Source organism: Prionailurus bengalensis, chromosome E1, assembly GCF_016509475.1.
Source record: "Prionailurus bengalensis isolate Pbe53 chromosome E1, Fcat_Pben_1.1_paternal_pri, whole genome shotgun sequence".
Lineage (NCBI taxonomy): Eukaryota > Metazoa > Chordata > Mammalia > Carnivora > Felidae > Prionailurus > Prionailurus bengalensis.
Genome location: NC_057347.1, coordinates 53,998,767 through 54,017,759, shown reverse-complemented (window position 1 = coordinate 54,017,759; position 18,993 = coordinate 53,998,767). Strand labels below are relative to the sequence as shown.

Here is an 18,993-nt window from a genome sequence, read left to right as displayed (position 1 = left end):
TCGTGGCCTCGAGCCCCGCATCGGGTGAGCGGGAGCCCTGCTCCGGGCTCTGCACTCTCTCTCCCCCTCTCTCTGCACTTTGTGGGATTCTCTCTCTGCCCCTTGCTCACTTGCACTTCCTCTCTCTCTCTCTCTCTCAAAGAAATAGATGAATGAATGAATGAATGAGTGAATGAATGCACAACAGCCTGTGTAAGTGTGTGTCAGCATGTGTATCTGCGTGGGTAGAGGGTGAATCTGGAGACCCCCCGCTCCAGGGTCAAGGATCCTCCTGAGCTCCACCCCTGAGGGCCAGGGCCAGCCACCAGCTGCAGCCAGCTTCATGCTGGTCCTTCCACATATTTATTTATTTATTTATTTATTTATTTTTTAACGTTTATTTATTTTTGAGACAGAGAAAGACAGAGCATGAAGGGGGGAGGGTCAGAGAAAGGGAGACACAGAATCTGAAACAGGCTCCAGGCTCTGAGCTGTCAGCACAGAGCCTGATGCGGGGCTCGAACTCACGGGCCGAGAGATCATGACCTGAGCTGAAGTCGGCCGCTCAAGCGACTGAGCCACCCAGGCGCCCCTGGTCCTTCCACATATTTACAGTTGAACTGCCAGTCCCGTGCGTCAGCAAGGCCTCCCTGGCGGGAATGCCACTCTGACCGTCAGCCCTCTTGGGGTTTCTCCTCCTCTTTGCCCCAGGCTCCTCTTCCACCAGCCTCCAAATCCCTGAGCTTTAATGCCTTTCCCAACCCTCCAGAGGTAGACCCAGGCCCAGACCTTGACACGGGTCACCGTTAATGGACTTCGCTCTTCCTGAGTCCCTGGGGATGAGCATGTGACCCTTGCTGAGAATCCCTGGGGATGGGCATGTGACCCCTGCTGGCCTATCACAGGACCCCATCCCTTCTGCCAAAGCAGGCCGGACAGCAGGGCCTCCCTTGGGTCCTGAGCGAAGGGAAGGTCTCTTGCTCAGATGCTACGGTGGGAAGTTGCGGATGTGGGGTGTCCGGTGGCCGTCCTCCCCGCCGCGTGAGAGACAGCCTGGCTGTGACCGAGATGAACAAGTACGGAAGTCGGCGGGAAGGGGTGAGTGGGTGAGGAGACAGAGCCGGGCGGGGACGAAGATGTAGAGGCAGACGGGGTGAGCAGATGGGTCCCAAAGCCCTGGTTCCTATGGTCTCCCTTTTCCTTCCAGAGCTACCCCAGAATCCACCCAGTGACGAGACCTGGTAAACTCCCCTTTTGCTGGAGTTGGGGCTAGTTGAGTTCAATTTCTGTTGGCCTTCACAGGCCATGTCCCAGCCCATCCACGTGTCCCCACTCTCGTCAGCAGTGGCGGCTGGGTCATACATTCCTGGTATTTTCCCCTCTCTCCTCCTTCTGATTAGAGCCAAAGGTCTGTTTGTCAAGCATCTCTTTTCTTCTCCCCTTCCCAAGGCTACTGGCTGATATGGCACATGGCCCTTGCCTTTTCCGCTGCTGCAGAAATACAGTAGCACACGTAGAGAAGTTTCTAGATGCCTAGGCATGACAAAGGTTGAGAAACCCGAGGTGAAGACATGACTCAAATTATCTTGGTCACCCTGACCTTTAGGGTCAAGGGCGCAGGACGGAGAGAGACAGGTGGAGTGTGGCATTCTGGACGTCTGGACTCAGCTTCTCCTGGTGGTAAAAGTTCTCCTTCATGCACCCCACCTGCCTCCTTTCACCCCTACGTCTATACCTGGTAGGCGTCAGCCAGTTTACTATCCGTATTACTTTTTCAAACTGGAAATATCTGGGATTTCCACCCGCCCCCCCCCACCCTTTATAAAAGTAATTCATAGTCATGACAATATAGTAAAATAAAACCAAGGTATCCAAATGGAAAATTCCCTGATTGTGGTGACGTCAAATCAGCCCAAGCTGTAACGAACCGATTGCCAGGCAGCCTTCTCTGGTCCTTCATGAGTTCTGCTTCCCACACGCATCTTTCCAGTAACTGTGTGCTCATCTCCCCGCTCAGCCCCTCCTGTACGCGTGGCCTCTTTTGTCCCCAGACCACGTTCTGGAATGACACAGTCTTGGCAAGGAGAGGGCGGCCCATCCAACCTTCTGCCCAAGTTGGCCACAGCAACTGACATATGGTGAGTTACTGATGCATGCACGTTGCCGAGACGGGCAGCTCACTACCTTCTGGGGCAGTCCTTCCACTGTGGGGCAGCTCTAATTGCTGGAAGGTTCTTCCCTTTGTTTAGCTGAAATCTGGCACCAAGATGCCCTTGGTTGAAGGCCTGCCCTCTGGAGCGCTGCAAAGTCAATCTGTTTTTCTTCCACATGACAGCTTTCACACAGTTGAAGACAGTTAGCACGTCCCTCGTGGATTCTTTCTTTCTCTGGTAAAACACCCTGATTTCTGAGAAGCACATGAGAGGTGGGACAGCTTGAGAGCCCTCAGTGACCTGGTTTTCATGCCTTCCAATTCCCCTGCTAGAGTCTCGTACCCAGCCAGAACAAAATTCTCCAGAAGGGCTTGACCCCGGTAAGCAGCCAAGGGGACACAGTGATCTCACGCTGCAAAGTTAACACTGTGTGTGTCTCAGAACCGCCGGCAGATTCCTGGGCTCATCCCCTGAGATTCTGGATCAGTAAGTCCAGGATAAGGCCCAGATATAACTTTTAAGAAGATCTGCATAACCAATTCTGTTGACAAGCCATTTTTCTGTAGGAGAACAGAGGTGCGTAGGTGAGGTGGGCTGGGCGTGACGCTGGGAAGCCAGTGTGTTCATCAGGACTCATCTGTTTACAAAAGATAGGAACCCAACATAACCAGCCTATGCATTGGTCCAGGAGCCGCAAGGGATTCTGGGACAGCAAAAGCCTGGCCTTTGGGAATGGGACTGAGGACTAGAAGCTCTGGGTCTTTCTGCCTCTTGTCTTCTGCTTGGCTTCCTTCTTGAGAAATCTTTCTGTGTGGGGATGAACATGGCCACAAGTGTCCAAATTCATGTTCTCCCAGCTCCTCGGTCTCAGTGGGAAAGGTATTCCATGCCCCCCTCTCCCATTAGGGAAGTACTTTTTATTAAATTTTTTTTTCAACGTTTATTTATTTTTGGGACAGAGAGAGACAGAGCATGAACAGGGGAGGGGCAGAGAGAGAGGGAGACACAGAATCAGAAACAGGCTCCAGGCTCTGAGCCATCAGCCCAGAGCCTGACTCGGGGCTCGAGCTCACGGACCGCGAGATCGTGACCTGGCTGAAGTCGGACGCTTAACCGACTGCGCCACCCAGGCGCCCCGGGAAGTACTTTTTAAAAAAAATGTTCATACATTTTTGAGAGGGGGGAAGGGGCAGAGAGAGAGGGAGACACAGAATCTGAAGCAGGCACCAGGCTCTGAGCTGTCAGCACAGAGCCCGATGAGGGGCCCGATCCCACGGACCATGAGATCGTGACCTGAGCCAAAGTCAGACACTTAACTGACTGAGCCACCCAGGTGCCCCTCGGGAAGGATTTTTATTGGTCTGACTTGAATCTCCATTAAGCGATCATGGCACAGAGATGGGCTATGATGACTGGGTCACGGACCTGCCCCAGCCGTGTTCTGGAGAAGGCTCGGGACACCAGATGAGGGAGAGCAAGTTCTTGGGGAAGGAAGCTGGCCAAGTGTCTACCACCGCCAACCTGCACAAGGACCGCCTAGGGTTTTCTTAGGAAAAGAAGGGAGGCACCATCCAAAATTCTAGAAATAACAGGATCTTTTAAGGACCTTGTTATGAGCACCTACTGAAATGAAAATAGGAAGAAATATTAGGGCTTACAAACTGCACTGATATTTTTGGTTACAAACATTAGTCCAGCCATTCACGAACCTTGATTGGCCCTGCAGACACTGGTGGGTCCCCTCAGCCTTGGACTGGTGTATCCTTGTTTCGCTGGCCTGAACCTTCCTCAACTAGACTGAAGGCTGGGACACGGACATGCAGCTTCTCTGTTTCTTCTCTTGTCCGGTATTTGGAGGTTGTTTGTGGCTTCCCTATTAAATAGGTGGCACGTACCACATTTCATCTCTTTGCATCTGCCTAGTTTCTCTAGTTTGTGTCCCTCCCATGTGGAGTCTGTATCTAGCATATTTCCGATATCGTAGCATGAACTCAACGCGGAGCCTCAGGGTGGCTGCAGAAATGGCTAGCTGACCTAGAAAAATGCACACTGCCTTGGTGTAGAACCCTTGCTAGGAATCAGCTGTCTGGCCAGGCACCGCCTTTCCCAGCACCCCTTGCATCTGCATACATCTTGCATGGCTGATTCTTACCAACCGAGTATGAGTGGAAGTGCTCGCCTGTTGCTTCCAGGCTGCGGTGGCCGGTTAAACATTGCATGTAAGATTGCCACGCTTGCTTTCTTGTTTCTTCTGCCAGCTGGATGCAGAGACTCCAACGGAGACCTCCAGGATGTCCTAGGGACAGCGGAGACTCAAGATGGAAGGAACCTAGGTCCCCAAGTCACCACCTGTAGGAGACTCTCTTAAGAGTGCTAGTTGACCAACGATGTCCACATTCAACTTCGTGTTAGCGTAAAATAAGCCTTTATTGTGTTAAGGCACTAAGATTTGGGGGCCAACTGCTAACATTAATTACTCGAATTACAGTACTAGGCTCCATAAGAGCTGGGGGGCTATGGCTGGGTCTGGAATGGACTGTCCCATGGCCGACCACTCTCCTTTCCTACATTGGTTAGGCTGCCCACTCATTCATTTGCTCCTCCTTTCCTCCAGCCAGGCACAAAGGCAGGGTGCTGTGAGTGAGCAGATGGGGCGGGCGCACAGCTCTGTGCTGGGCTTTCTCACTCGGCTCCTCCGTGCGTCCCCAGGCTACCACTCCCCAGCGCGGGTGTGGCTGCCACACCTCTCAGGGCACCTTTCCCAGTTTAAGGTTGGACACCATGTAGGCTGTGGTGTTGTCAAAAATCGGAAACCACACCCATCATTTTAGCAGAGAGAATTTACTCGAAGGACCTGGTTAAGTGCGTGTCGAAGAATGCAAAAGTTCTTTGACACCAAGGGACGGCAGCTACAGGGAGCAGCCCGTCACCCCTAGTGCTGGGGGAACAAGGCAAGAGTTAGAATTTAGGAGCTTGGTGGGGGGTGCCTGGGTGGCTCAGTGGGTTGAGTCCGACTTCGACTCAGGTCATGATGTTAAGGTACCAGGGTTCGAGCACTGAGTCGGGCTCTGTGCTGACAGCTCGGAGCCTGGAGCCTGCTCCAAATTCCGTGTTTCCTCTCTCTCTGCCCCTCCCCCACTCACTCAAAAATAAATAAACGTTACAATTTAGGAGCCCGCCTAGAGAGGGCACAAGACCAGAGGCTGGCTCCCGTAGTGCAGAGGAGGGACTGGAACCCACCACTGAACGGGGTCACTTCCCCTGCCAGGGTGACCTTGAGAGGAGCCCGGAGCAAAGAGGAAAAAAATAGAGCCGGTTCCCTCCTCCCGGCCTGGGCGGGAGGGTGGGGAGGGGAAAGTGGGGGGAGGGGAAAGGGGGAGTCTCTTGAGCGCCCCCTGCCGGCAGGAGCTAACAGGGCGCAGCGGGCCAAGCAGAAATGGTTGTTGGGAGTCCCAGCCCTGCGTTTCACAACCTAGAGTGACTCTGGAGTTTGGAGCTAAGTGGCAACAGCTGAAGAACCAGCACAGACTGTTTTTAGGTTGATTCTTCCGACCCGGTCGTTGTGCTGTGCAGACCTCTCCGGGGTGTAGCACCCTCGGACCCAGCCCTTGCCCAGGGCCTCCCAGCTAGTCTCAGAGCCGACATCCTGGCAACGCAGCTGTCCTGGGCTCCGGGTCCTAGAGAGACCCCTGGAGACGGGCTCCAGAGAGAGTGCTCGGGGTCTGCACTGCAGACCTGGCAGGAGGCCATTTGCACCACAACCCCCTCAAGGGCAGGTGTGGTTGGTGCGCAAGTGAGATGGGCTGTGTGGGTCCCCCGCCCAGAGGGCTGAGCTCCCCCAAGACAGCTCCCAGGAAGGCGGCCGTGGCCTCTCAGCGATGTGGCTAAGATTGACAATGCGGGACAGTAGCGCTTTCACTTATTGTCGTGTGACCTTGAGAGAGCGGATTTTAAAAAATGTTTACTTATTTTTGAGAAAGAGAGAGTCAGAGCGCGAGCAGGGGAGGGGTAGAGAGAAAGAGAGAGAGAGAAAGAGAGAGAGAGAGAGAGACAGAATCTGAAGCAGGCTCCGGGCTGTCAGCTCAGAGCCCGATGTAGGGCTCCAACCCACAGACCACAAGATTATGACCTGAGATGAAGTCGGATGCTTAACCCACTGAGCCACCCAGGTGCCCCAGCTTCTCCAAGGCTTGATTTCTTTCCCTGTACAATCCCCTCAGAGGGTGGTCATGCCGATCAGGGGTAATGTACATAAAGCACAGTGCCTGGCACACTCTAGACACATGGTCAGTGGCAGGAACGGAGATGATTTGTAAGAATGGGGGTTGGGGAAGTCTGCCTTTGTCCTTGAGGCTTGTGGGGTGGCCTCACTCTATGGGGGACGAAGTGTCCCAGGGAGCAGAAGTAGGGGCAAAGAGGGGGCATACGGGTGCCTGAGGCTCCTGGCCACCCCTCCTCCCCTCCCCCACCGCCAGTCCAAGGGAGGCCTTGGATGCCCGGGGAAAGGAAACTGTCCTGCCCAGAGAGTCTGCCTTCCAGCCTGCGGTGGCCCAGAGGAGGAGTGCGCAAATACCTAAACCATGTGCATAATTTCTAGATTCCACTGCAGTGGAAGTTTGGATCAGAGCGAGTGGGTGTAAAGAATGTCAAGCAAGATTCGATTACAATTTTTATTTTGGAAAAACCTTCATCAAAATATGTATATCTAATTAGGACAATTACAGCACAGGAACAAAAAACTGATTAAAAATCAGACACTCCATAAATTACAAGTGTTTTCCTCCAGCTGGGGCACATCTCCGGCTGCTGAGCTGCAAGTCCAATCAATGGGAGCCAACGCGCTGGGAGCCGGAGGGGGGAGGTGGTGACTCCCAGGACAGGACTGGAGGGGGTGGCTGTTGAGAGGAGGCTGGGGGGGGGGGAACTCCCGTGACCACTTGACCGTCACCCTGGGGCGTGGAGGCAGCTGGGGCTGCTCTGGGACAGGAAGAGCTGCTCACGGGTAGAGGAGCTGGGGTCTGGTGAAGTGTGGCTGTGCCTGAACGGGGGGCACATGCGTGGGTGGGTGCACCTGCGTGCATGCATGTACATCACTGAACCTGAGCAGCAGATCATGTATGTGTATGCATGTATGATGGCGTGCGAACAGCTGTGCAAACATCTGTATCATGGCCGGAAGATGCAACTGTCTGGGCAGAAGTGAAAGGCACAGCAGCATCTGGGGTGTTGCGCCAGAGGCAGGCGTTGCACAGAGAGAGAGAGAGAGAGAGAGAGAGAGCAGGCGGGCGGCTTGTCATACATGCCTGGGTGCTGCCAGCTCGGGGATGAGCCCAGCATGTCACCGGGCAGGCAGAGCTGCGCTGTTAAGATATCATAAGACGAGGCCACCCGCCAAGGATGTCCACACCCCAGTCCCTGGAACCTGTGAAGATGTCACCCTACGTGCCTTAAGGATCTTTGCAGATGTGATTAAGCTGAGGATCTTGAGATGAGGACATGGTGGGGGGGGGGGCAGCGTCATCACAAGGGTCCTTAAAAGTGGAAGAGGTGGGGAGTTGGAGAAGGACATGTGATAGCAGAGGAATGGTCAGAGCTATTCTGTGTCACTGGCTGTAAAGATGGAGGAAAGGGACCAAGAGCCAGGGGATGAGTGTGGCTTCTAGAGCCTGGAGAAAGCAAGGAAAAGCATTCTTTCCTTAGAGCCTCTGGGAGGAACACAACCCTGCTGACATCTTGATTTTAGCCCAGTGAGATCCATGTTAGACTTGTAACCCACGGAACTGTAAGTCAATAAATCTGTGCTGTGTTAAGCCATTACATGTTTCTTTAAAGTAGGCTTCCCTTCACGCTCAGTGCGGAGCCCAACGCAGGGCTTGAACTCACGGCCACGAGATCAAGATCGGAGCTGAGATCGATCAAGAGTCCGACGCAGCAACAGAAAACTAATGCGGAAGGTAATGTTATTTTGCCATTTTACAGGTGAAGACATTGGAGCTCAGAGACATCAGTGATTTACTGAGGCTCATCCAGCCAGCACTGGCAGATGCACAATTTCAGGCAGGTCTGACCCCAGAGCCCAAGCTAGCCTCTCCCTTCTGTCCACCGAACGGCACGGTCTCTCTCAGAGCAGTTGAGAGGGCCAGACTCCTCATTTCCAGGCAAGCTTAGAGACGCCCCTTTGCTGCCAGCTCAGACAAGATGGAATCGAGTGGCCATCTGGGAAGAGAACATTGAAAAGCCTGGACACGTTCCACTTAAAGCCTTGGTTGAAGGCGGCTTGTATATCTTCCCTCCGAGGAGAGGAAGGGGTTTATGTCTGAGCCCGAAGCCAGCTTTGACACACGGCGCTGTCTGTCTCCCCGGCCAATCCCCCTTGAACCTGCCTTAGCCCCTCCGCTCCCTTCCTCCCCGCTCAACCCAAATCTCCGTGAGTCTGCGCTCTTGGAGATGGTGATTTAGCAGTTTCATGGCCTTCAGAAGCTCAGGGGATAGATTACCGTGGGCCCAGAACCTCCCATCCCTGGGCAGAAGGGTGGCAGTGGGGTGGGTGGAGAAGCCATTGGCCCTGACACCCACTCCCTTGCTCTGCACCCACCAGTGAGCCAGACCATGCCAAGAATCCTAGAGCACCATCCAAGATGGGCCAGGGAGGAGGGGGAATGCAGACAAGAGATACTGGCTTAGGAGCCAGACCAGCTGGGCTCCATTGCTGATTCTCTTGGGAGGTTTGCTTGACTCAATTCTCCTGCTGGGCCTTGGTTTCCATGTCCGTAACCTGGGCTACTTGGAGAACATTCCAGAGATGCCCTCTAGCTTAGATCTGCTGATGTTGATGGCTAGGCTTCTCTTCCTAACACGTGCTAATCCAGCACCCAGGGGTGCATGCCTGGCCCTTCCCTGCTTGCAGATTCTCAAGGAGGGTGACTATGGCGTGTGGACAGTAGGGGGCTTGAACTGAGTGTCCAGGCTGTGTCCTGGCCTCCGGGGGATGGTATGGGGACAGTGAGGTCTGCTTTGCAGGAAGCTGTCCTGAATGACCAGTGTGAGAGCCACCCTCAAAAGACAGCACCCCACTTTGTGAGCCCTTCCTCAACCCAGAAGCCTGCTGTCTCCCAGGCCGGCCCTCCTGGGCTTTCTCCTCTGGCCCCAGGGAGAGGGTTTTGTGTGGTGAGGGAGATGCTTGACTGGATCCACCCTAACAGAATCAATAGACTTGTGTCAAGCAAGACTCTGATGGGCTGGCTGGAATCACATGACCATCTCTGAACCCATCACTCCAACCAGGAGAATGCAATGTTATGACAGTTCCACCGCATGATCACATGTGTGATGTCATGTGATCACATCTGCAACCAGGTGGAGGGATCACCCAGGCTACCGTGTTTGAAGCCCCCCAGAATCGCATGTAGTGCATGATAAGTTCCCCTAAGGAGCCCGGTGATGAAGCAGCATGTTAGGCAGACAAAAATGTTTCCCTGAATGCCCACCGTGTTCCAGGCATTGTGTGGAAGGGTCGCTTGGGACATCTATTCCAGATGACTTCGGGAGTGTCACACCTTACACTCCTTACCTGGGGCAGGTGAAGGCATCCCTGCCTCACACCTTGCTTTCAAGGGACTCTGTCTGGAAGGAAGGTCTGTGCTTGGTGCTCTGAGGCTTCCTCCGCGAGACAAGGGGGAGACTGGGGTGGTTCTGAGATGCTCCCTCAATGGGCATCTCATTCACTCTGTGCCTTAGTGGGCATTCTGGGGGCACCTTGGCACTCGGGCACCTTGATTCCAGGATACCCCGGTGCGTGAATGTGTGTGTGTGTGTGAGCGTGTATGTGTGTGTGTTGTGAGGGTGGTGGGTGTCGGGGGTTTGGGACTCTCAGTCTTAACAGACAAGGGAGAGGTAGGGCAAGAGGGAGGTCTTGGGGACCACTGCCGTGTGTCTCTGGGCCCCTGTCCTCGGCCGCCTGCGGCTCCCTGATTCTTACTCTGGGCCCAGACAGAGGCAACTGTGTGGTGGTGGGAGAAGCTGACAGACGGTGACAGGTGACACCGGCTGTTGGGTCTTCCTTCTGTGAAAGGCAGCTCTGCTGTCTTTGCCGTCTCTGGTGCCCTGGACAGTCTCCCAATGCCCCTCCTGCACCTCCCTCTCCAGTGCCCCGCCAGCCCCCAACTGGAGGCCCTGAGGGACAGAGGGGCAGTGTCTGGTGTGAAAGGTCTTGGGCTGGTCGCTTGCCTGTTTGCTCCCAGGTCCACTTCGCATACTTCCCCTGCTCTGCTCAGAAGCAACATGACTCCCGGCTGGTTCCAGCCACGCTACAGGCTGAATGCTCATGTCTCTCCAGATCCATCTGTTGAAACCTACCCCCCCCCCCCCCCAGTGTGGTGGTGTTAGAAGGTGGGGCCTTTGGGAGGTGATCAGGCCACGAGGGTGGAACCTTCCAGAATGGGTTTCGTGTCCTTACAAAGAGACCCTAGAGAAAGCCTCGTTCGTCCCACCACGTGAGCATGGAGAGGAGACAGCCGTCTGTGAACAAGGACGTGGGCCTCCACCAGACACTGAACCTGCCAGCACCTTGACCTTGGCCTCTAGCCTCCAGGACTGTGAGGACTAGATGTCTGTGGTCTAAGCCCCCATCTCTGGAATTTTCGTGAGAGCAGCCTGGACAGATGAAGGCAGCGGGTGAGGCCCTGGCAGGGAGAGAGGAGGGCAGGAAGAGGGAGGCGCGTGGTGTTTCCTATTCTCCTCCGCAGTCCCGCTCCTGTGAGACAGGCCCACTGGCCAGCACGAGGGGCCCCGCTGCTCCTGTGGCTCCCGCCCGGGATGGCAGCAGCTTCGTGCTGGGCTAGTCCTGACCCGCCTCACCATCCCCTGTCTGGTTTCTCAGTTTGTCCTTCACCCATGAGACCAAGTCCCTGTGGATGTGGCTCCCCCTTCAGATCCTCCGAGTGGCGTCTGCTTCCTTCTTGGACCCGATGCCGCCACCATCTGGTTGGGCCTCAGACAAACCTGGACTCGAATTCTCCTTCTGTCAACAACACGCTGTGTGAACTTGGGTTAGTTGCTGTTCCTCTCTGGACTTTACTTTTCCCGTCCGCAAGAGGGAGAGGAGGACTCCAGACAGCAGCCCCTGATGAACCCTGGACCCTCTGCCGGGGTAGGGGGGTGGGATCCAGGACTTTTCTAGGTGTTCTTCTGGGGCTCCTTAGACACACTCACTCCCCGATATCACCCCTGTGATCCTCTAAAGCTGTCTCCACCTCATCTGGGAGGGTGTGGGAGATGTGCTTGGCCTTAAGTCCTAAAGCCCACTTTCCCCGTATATGCAGGGCTCAGACTAGGCGGGAGTGGTCAGAGCCACGAACACGTGCCAGAAAGATCTCTTCTCCAGCGGTGGAGGAATGTGAGGGGAGAGCATACGATCATGAGATCTGCAGGGGAGACCCCAGGGACCCCTTCCCCAGGAGGCAGCCTCTCACCTGTGCTGGGCATAGAGGGCTGACACTGGGGGCAGGGGAAGCCAAGGGGAGCAGGGAGGGGGAGAGAGGGAGGAGATCAGAGCAGAGCCGAGGCCTTGTTTTGGGTTTGAAATGCCCAAGCTGTTAATTTGAGAATAATCAATGCTAATTTGCACATATCTGGCCGCTCTGGCGGGTTATCTATTTCCCGTCAAGATGGCCCAACGTCTCCTCCAGATCTTCAAGCCTGGTGCGGCCCACCCAGTCTCCCCCTGCCGCTCCGAGGTGCCGTGGGGCTGGCTCAACCGGGGAGACAGTGGTCAGCCCCCACCCCACCTCCCGGCCCAGCCCCAGCTGCCGGTGGGCTGGAGGGAGCCCAGGGGACTGGAGGGGAGGAGAGGGCTAGGGGGCTGGCCAACGCCTGGTGGGAGAATTAAGCAGAAGTGCAAATTACCCAAACCCATGATTAACATTTCTTCCAAATCTGCATGAATATTAAAATGCAACCCACCCTGGTCCCCACACAATGAATTCTGCATGAATCTTAAGATAAATCGTTTGGATAACTTAGCGGCAGCTGTACTCCCCTGTCGCCAGCTGCCTCCCAAAATCATTTCAAGGCGGGTAAGAGGAGAGAAGAGGGGAGCATGGGGGAGAGCCGGGAGGGGGCACGAGAGGTGCTAGTCAGTGTGGGTCCTTCTGTTCAGGCACCAGCGCCAAGCGGGGCGTTGGGCTGCATGTGAGGAGTGGGGTTTGCAAAGCCTGGGCTTCGGCCGGTTTTCTGGAGCCACCGTGGGAGCTTGCTGAGGACCCCTTTCTTGCGTTCCTAGGAAGAACCTTCAGGGCCTCCTGAGCTGCCCGCTCCCTCCTTCCCCTTCTTCTAAGAAGCAAACCAGCCCTGTTTGCCCTCAGCTTGTGCCCCATCCTTCTGGAGGGCCATGGTTTTCAACTGGGATATCTTTGCCCCCCAGGGGAAATTTGGCAAAGTCTGGAGATATTTTTGATTATCATCATGGAAGAAGATGCTTCCGTGGGTGGAGGGTGGAGGCCACGGATGGTGCCAAGCATTCTACAATGCACAGGACAGCCCCTCTCCTCCAGCGACCAAGATTGTCACTGGTGCCGACACTGGCAACTCACCCTGGTGCCAACTTCACCTTGGAGGCATCTGGTTTTCCTCCGAACCTACCCCTGGGCTAAAAATGAGTTACCAGGGGCCCTGGGGGAGAGGTGGGAGTCTGGTTTTGACTTTTGGAGCCTAGTAACATCACCATTGTGACTGTCATTGTACCAGGCAGGGTCTCAGCGGGAAGCAGATGGCACCAGCTAGGGGTTCCAGAGAAGGCAGTCTAATGAAGAGACCATTCGTATACATACAGACTTGTGAGCAGAGCTGAGGGAGCCAGCACAGGATGATGTAGGATCCAGGGATCCACACCAGTGGGGAGGCCTTACCACCTGGAGGGGAGGGAAAGGAGTGTTTCTGGTGGAGCCTGCAGAGCGTAGAGCCGTGGAAAGAGGAGGGGTGCTCCAGGACAGCAGCAGGCAGGGAGGGAGTGAGCGGAATAAATACCCCAACCTTTCTCTCTCTTGCCCTCAGCCTTGAGCCAGTGTCTTCAATTGGCCAAACCCAACTAGAAGGGAGGGACAAAAGCGCCTGGTCAATCAGCCTGTAGAGGTTGGAGGGAAGGAGAAAGAATGGCTTTCATGGAATGGCAGCGGTGAGGTTGGGGGGGGGGGAGGTGGGAGGAGAGGAACAAAGAGAAGCCAGCACGATGCTCATTACTAGCACCAAGGGAAGCCACCCAGACGCTCAGCACATACAACAGTCGGTCAAAGAAGCCCCACGGAACGACCCACATCGTAGACGTGAGTAGATCGGTACAAAATGCCTTTTGGAAAAGCCTAGACTACTTTCCAATGGTAGAGCTGGGGTTAAAATGTTTAGGATTCGCTGGGGAGGGAATCTCAGAAAGAGCTTCAGTAAGCCAATGGCATGCTGGGATTCGATTTACAAAAATGCAATTTAAGCGCAAATTTGCAGCCCACCCATCGTATAAAGGGAATAGTCAGAGGAAGAGAACTCCACCCTGGTGTGCCCTGAGAGGGACTGGTTCTTTGGGGGAGGACGAGTTGGCATCTATAGGACTTGCTCAAGACCGGGGGTGGGGGTGATGGACACAGGACCCAGGAACATTCGGGCTTTTGGCCTGACAATCAGTGGACGGTCGTGGCTCCTCTGGATACAGGAACGACCGGGACAAGGGCTGGGAATCAGGTTCTAGTGGACTCCAAAGCCCTGCTCTGGGGAGACAGCCACCTCTGGGGACTGCGGGGAGCATCTGGAGGTGGCAGCCCATTCCCTTCCCTTCCCTGTTCCCATGGTGCCCTGCGCACAACCTCTCCTCCCCGGCTTCAGGGAGGCTGGTGGTGTTTGCAGAGCGGCCGCGGAACCCGAGGAAGGGGTTTGGCCTGGAGAGTGTGAATGTCCTCCCCGAGGTAAGCAGACCAGAGGGGCTGCTGCCTCCTGTTTCCTGTTTTAGGCAACAGCCTAACAAGAAGTAGACAAACAGGAGTGCTTTTCAGCTCAGCGGGGCGATGGGGGGAGCGAATTAAAATCCCATTACAAAAACACTGCAGAGGCTGCTGGCAGCCTTGTTGATGATCGTTTACACCAATGTGCACACACCGAAACCTTCCTTGCTGTGACCCAGGCCACACAGGCAGCCGTGGAAAGAATTCTGGAGTTGAGTCAACGTGGCTCCGCCACCTGCCGCCTTCGGGCTGGCGACCTTGGGTGAGTGGCTGAGACTCCTGTGGCCTCAACTTAAGCTCTCCTGTGCTGGAAGCCTTCTGTTTGCCCTCCAGACCACTCCCCACTTTCCCTCCCCCTCCCCCCACCTCTTCTCTGCCTGGGCCGGGAGGCGGCCTCTGGCTTGCTGGCTTGTGGCACTACCGGGAGCTCCAAAGGTGGCCAGAGCAGGTAGGACTTGGGCTCCCCAGCTCTTTCCCTGCCAGGGTGTGGCTTGGCTTTAACTACCACTGTCGCTTTCTCCATGGTCACCTCCACTCCCAAGTTCTCCTTTGTGTCCTCAGTGCTGGGCGTGCAATGGCTTCCCTCCCTTCTGGGCCCTGGTGTCCACTCACCCTATTCCCTGGGCCCCTCAGCCTTGCTTCACCTCTGCAATGGTCCCTTCATTTGACTCTTTTCCATCAGTATTTTAGGGAGTGCCAGGACCCTGACTGTCCACCCACCGCATGGGGCTGGCGTTGGTGGTGAGGCCGCAACTCTTGGAAGGTGTTAAATGCAGGGCAGGGGAGCCCACAGGGAGCACTCAGGGAGCGTGGTTAGGACTAGACCGTCTGGGGTTTTGTCCCGGTTCTACCACCCAGTAAATAGCCATGGAACTTCAGACAACTTGTGATCCTTTCTATGCAGCTTCAGTTTTATTCCATAAAATGATGATGTTGATGATGGTAATGATGTCACATATGTCACGGGGTCATTTTGAGGATCAAATAAATAAATTCATGTGAATTTTTATTTTTATTTTTTATTTTTTTTTTTTTAAATTTTTTTTTCAACGTTTTTTATTTATTTTTGGGACAGAGAGAGACAGAGCATGAACGGGGGAGGGGCAGAGAGAGAGGGAAACACAGAATCGGAAACAGGCTCCAGGCTCCGAGCCATCAGCCCAGAGCCCGACGTGGGGCTCGAGCTCGCGGACCGCGAGATCGTGACCTGGCTGAAGTCGGACGCTTAACCGACTGCGCCACCCAGGCGCCCCATGTGAATTTTTAAAATGGCACATCGCAAGCTGCCAGAAACATTAGCTATTTCTTCTTACGGTGGTATATTCTCCCGAAACACATCTTCTTCCAGGTCACACAAAAGGCCTAGTCGGCCATCAACCTCCATCTGTCTTCGAATAATGTGATGGTGAAACAGTTTCTTCTGTGGTTCCAAGGACCTTGAGGCCATCTCTGTCCCAGGGGAGGCCCATGTGCCCAACTCCCATCCTCAACCACCCCTTCTGAGAGCTCTGGTGAGGTCTTGGGAATCCAGTCATGGATATCCCTGGTCCCCAGTAAGACTGCGGTTTGCTGAAGGTTTGTTTTACTCATGAATGTGTATCAAGGGCCTAACATAAGCCAGGCACTATGCTGAGCCTTGGGGACGCTGTGTTAAACTTACAAGGTCTCTCTTTCTGCATTGGGCTATTCAGTTAGGATCATAAATGACCCCTGAGCCACAATGGACCAAGTTTAGAATAGCCACGTAGGAGTGGCGAGTGTCAGTGGCTCTAGGATTCTTGGCTGCTTGGATGGGTTTGGGAGGGACTTCTATAACCACCTATGATCTAAAGATGTCACATGTCACACCCATATCATTTTGTTGGATTTGCTTTAGAAAAGAGGGCTTGGCATGATTCTGGCCAAAGGCCTCCCTTTTCTACAAAGAAAGTCCACGAATTTTAACTCCCACCATGACCATCACCACCATCATCATGGTCACAACAACAGAAAACTGCTTTTCTTATTTTGGCCACCTTTTTTCCAGAATAGAAGATGGCATTACAGAGTCCTTGGCAGCCTTCTCTCTGAGGTTCTTCATTTTTCAGTCAAGAGGTAGGTTCTCCTCCAGTCCCCAGGAGAAGAGTAAGGGACAAGGTGTGCTCCAGACAAAAATCTTAAAGTGAGGCATTCAGAAAAGAGGTCAGACTGGTTCAGTGAGTGGTTAAATTCTTCTTAAGTTCATAAGGCCTGGAACTTCTGTCACTTTTCATCCTTAACTCCCTCACCCTCCCTTCCTCACCTGTGCTCCCCACCCTGCACTGGGCATGGGCTTGGAGTCTGGGGGACCTGCTCCATCCTAGCTGTGTAACCCCAGGTAAGTAAGAATATCAACCTCATAAGATTATTATGAGAATCTGATGTCAATAAACCACTTGGTCTAGTATCTGGTACATAGTAAATTCTCATTGGACGCCTGTCATCCATCTGTCTATTGTCTATCTTTACTGTCTAGGTGTCATCTTCATGATTAAAGCATCTTTTTTTGGTTCAGATTATCTATAGGTGTGCGACAAATAACCCCAAACTTAGTGATATAAAACAATTATCATTTATTCTTCCTATCTCTCATGGTTTTGGGGTTAGCCAGTCAGTTCTCACTTGGGTTCTTTCATGTGGTTTCAGTCAGAAGGTGGTTGGAATCATCTTAAAGACCTCCTCACTCTCTCATGTCTGGTGATTGATGCAGACTATTGGCTGAGACCTTAGCTGGAGCTGTCTGTTGGGACACCTGTACGTGACCTCTCCATGTGGCCTGGGCTTCCTCACAACATTGCGGCTGGGTTCCAAGAGCAAGCATCTCAAGAAACAGGTAACCACATGGAAGCTCTGTTGCCTTTTTTTCTGGAGTAGCCTTGGAAGTCACAGAGCATCATTCTTGCCATACTCTACGGATTGAGGGAGACACTTAGGTCTGCTTAGGTTCAAGGGAAAGGGACCCTTCATCTTGATGGGGGAGAGACCAAATCACATTGCAGGAAGACTATGTAGGAGGAGATATTATTGCAGCCATTTCTGGAATATAATCTTCCACAGTTTGATCTCTTCATTAGACCTTGATGTTTTCTTGTCCTCTGGTATTCACCCTCTTAGAGGGTTAGACAATACCCTCTCTGTGCCCTTTGGGAAATCTACTGCATTAGAGACAGCAGTGTCCTAGGAGCCCAGATCTTTGGTTTCTTGAACCAACTCTGTGTGGTGCTTCTGAGCCAGTCTGGGGCTACTCACTGCCCCTTCTCCATTTCCATACCTTCAGTACTACAGAGACTCAGAGGCAGAAGAGGGTATTTTATACCTGAGTTTTCCACTCTGATTAGCTAAACACTTCTCCACCCAAAAGAAGAAAGTCAAATCATTTTATGGGATTTGGGGCTGGGATATCCACAGCCACAACCCTCCAAACACCAGCTCTTCTGGTTCAAGAACTCATTCCCAACAACTTCATCCCTGGCTCACCATCGTTCCAGAAGCCCAGAGTCTCCCAAACTTACCTTTTCTTCTATTCTCACTGTATTGTCTCTTGCTACATAACACATTACAATAAAACTTAGTGACTAGAAATAACATATACATATATTATTATCTCATAGCTCATGGGTCAGGAATCCTTGTGTAGCTCAGCTGGGCCCTAGGCTCAGGAGCTCTCACAAGGCTGCAATCAAAACTGTTATCTGGGGCTGCGGTCTCATCTGAAGTCTTGGCTGGGGAAAGAGTCATTTCTAGGCTCACTCATGATAGTCAGCAGGTCTCAGGCCTTTACTGTATCTTGGCCAGAGGCCTCCCTCAGTTCTTTGCCTTGTGGACCTCTCCATAGGACAACTCATGATCTGACAGTTTCCCTTATTATAATGAAAAAGTGAGCAAACAAGAAGAGAATGAGAGCAAGGTGGAAGTCACAGTATTTTACCACCGAATCTTTGAAGTGCCATCTCTGTCGTATCCCATTCTTTAGACACAGGCCACTGAGTGCAACTCTCATTTAAGGTGAGGATTTTACACGGGGCATGAATACTAGGAGATGGGAATCACTGGGAGCCATTTTAGAAATTGCCTATCACAGACACCATGGCCATGGGATTTGGAGGAGGCAGATGTGAGATTCTGCTTTGCTGATAATAAAAGAGGACATGAACTTTCATAGCAGCATGCCAGAATAATCAAAAAGTGTAAACAGCCCATATGTCCATCACTGGATGAATGGATAGAAAGATGTGGTATATCCATACAATGGATATGAAAAGAGATGAAGTACTGATAGGTACTAGAACATGAATGAACTTTGAAAATATACCAAGTGAAAGAAGCCAATCACAAAAGACCACATATTGTATGATTCCATTTACATGAAATGTTCAGAATAGGCAAATGTGTAGAGACAGAAAGTATATTAGTGGTTGCCAGGGGCTGGGGGAGCTGGGAGCACCAGGGGGGTACAGTGGGTTGAATGGTGGCCCTAAAAAGATGTGTCCGTATTCTAAACCCAGAGCCTATGAATGCGACCTTATTAGGAAGAAGGGGTCTTTGCAGATGTAATTAAGGATCTCGAGATCATCCTAGATTTTGGGCAAGACGTAAATTCAGTGACATGTGTCCTTATAAGAGAAAGGCAGAGGGAGATCCCAAACCCAGACATCTGGAGGAGATCACACAGAGATGGGGGCAAAGACTAAAGTGACGTGGCCACCAGCCAAGGAACACCTGGAACCTCCAGAAGGTGAAAGTGTCAAGGGAAGATCCCCACATAAAGCTTTTGTACAGAACGCGGCCCTTGCATCTCCTTGGTTTTAGACTCTGGACTCCACAACTGGGAAAGAATAAATTCCTGTCATTTTAATCCA

The 18,993-nt window shown here is 53.0% G+C and overlaps 1 long non-coding RNA gene across 1 annotated transcript; it reads left to right on the top strand.

Annotated features, from left to right (window-relative positions):
- Positions 1–16,679: 16,679 nt before the first annotated feature.
- Positions 16,680–18,993, top strand: LOC122484757. The gene is made up of 2 exons (XR_006297698.1): positions 16,680–16,967; positions 18,756–18,993. It is a non-coding gene; the product is annotated as an uncharacterized LOC122484757 (long non-coding RNA).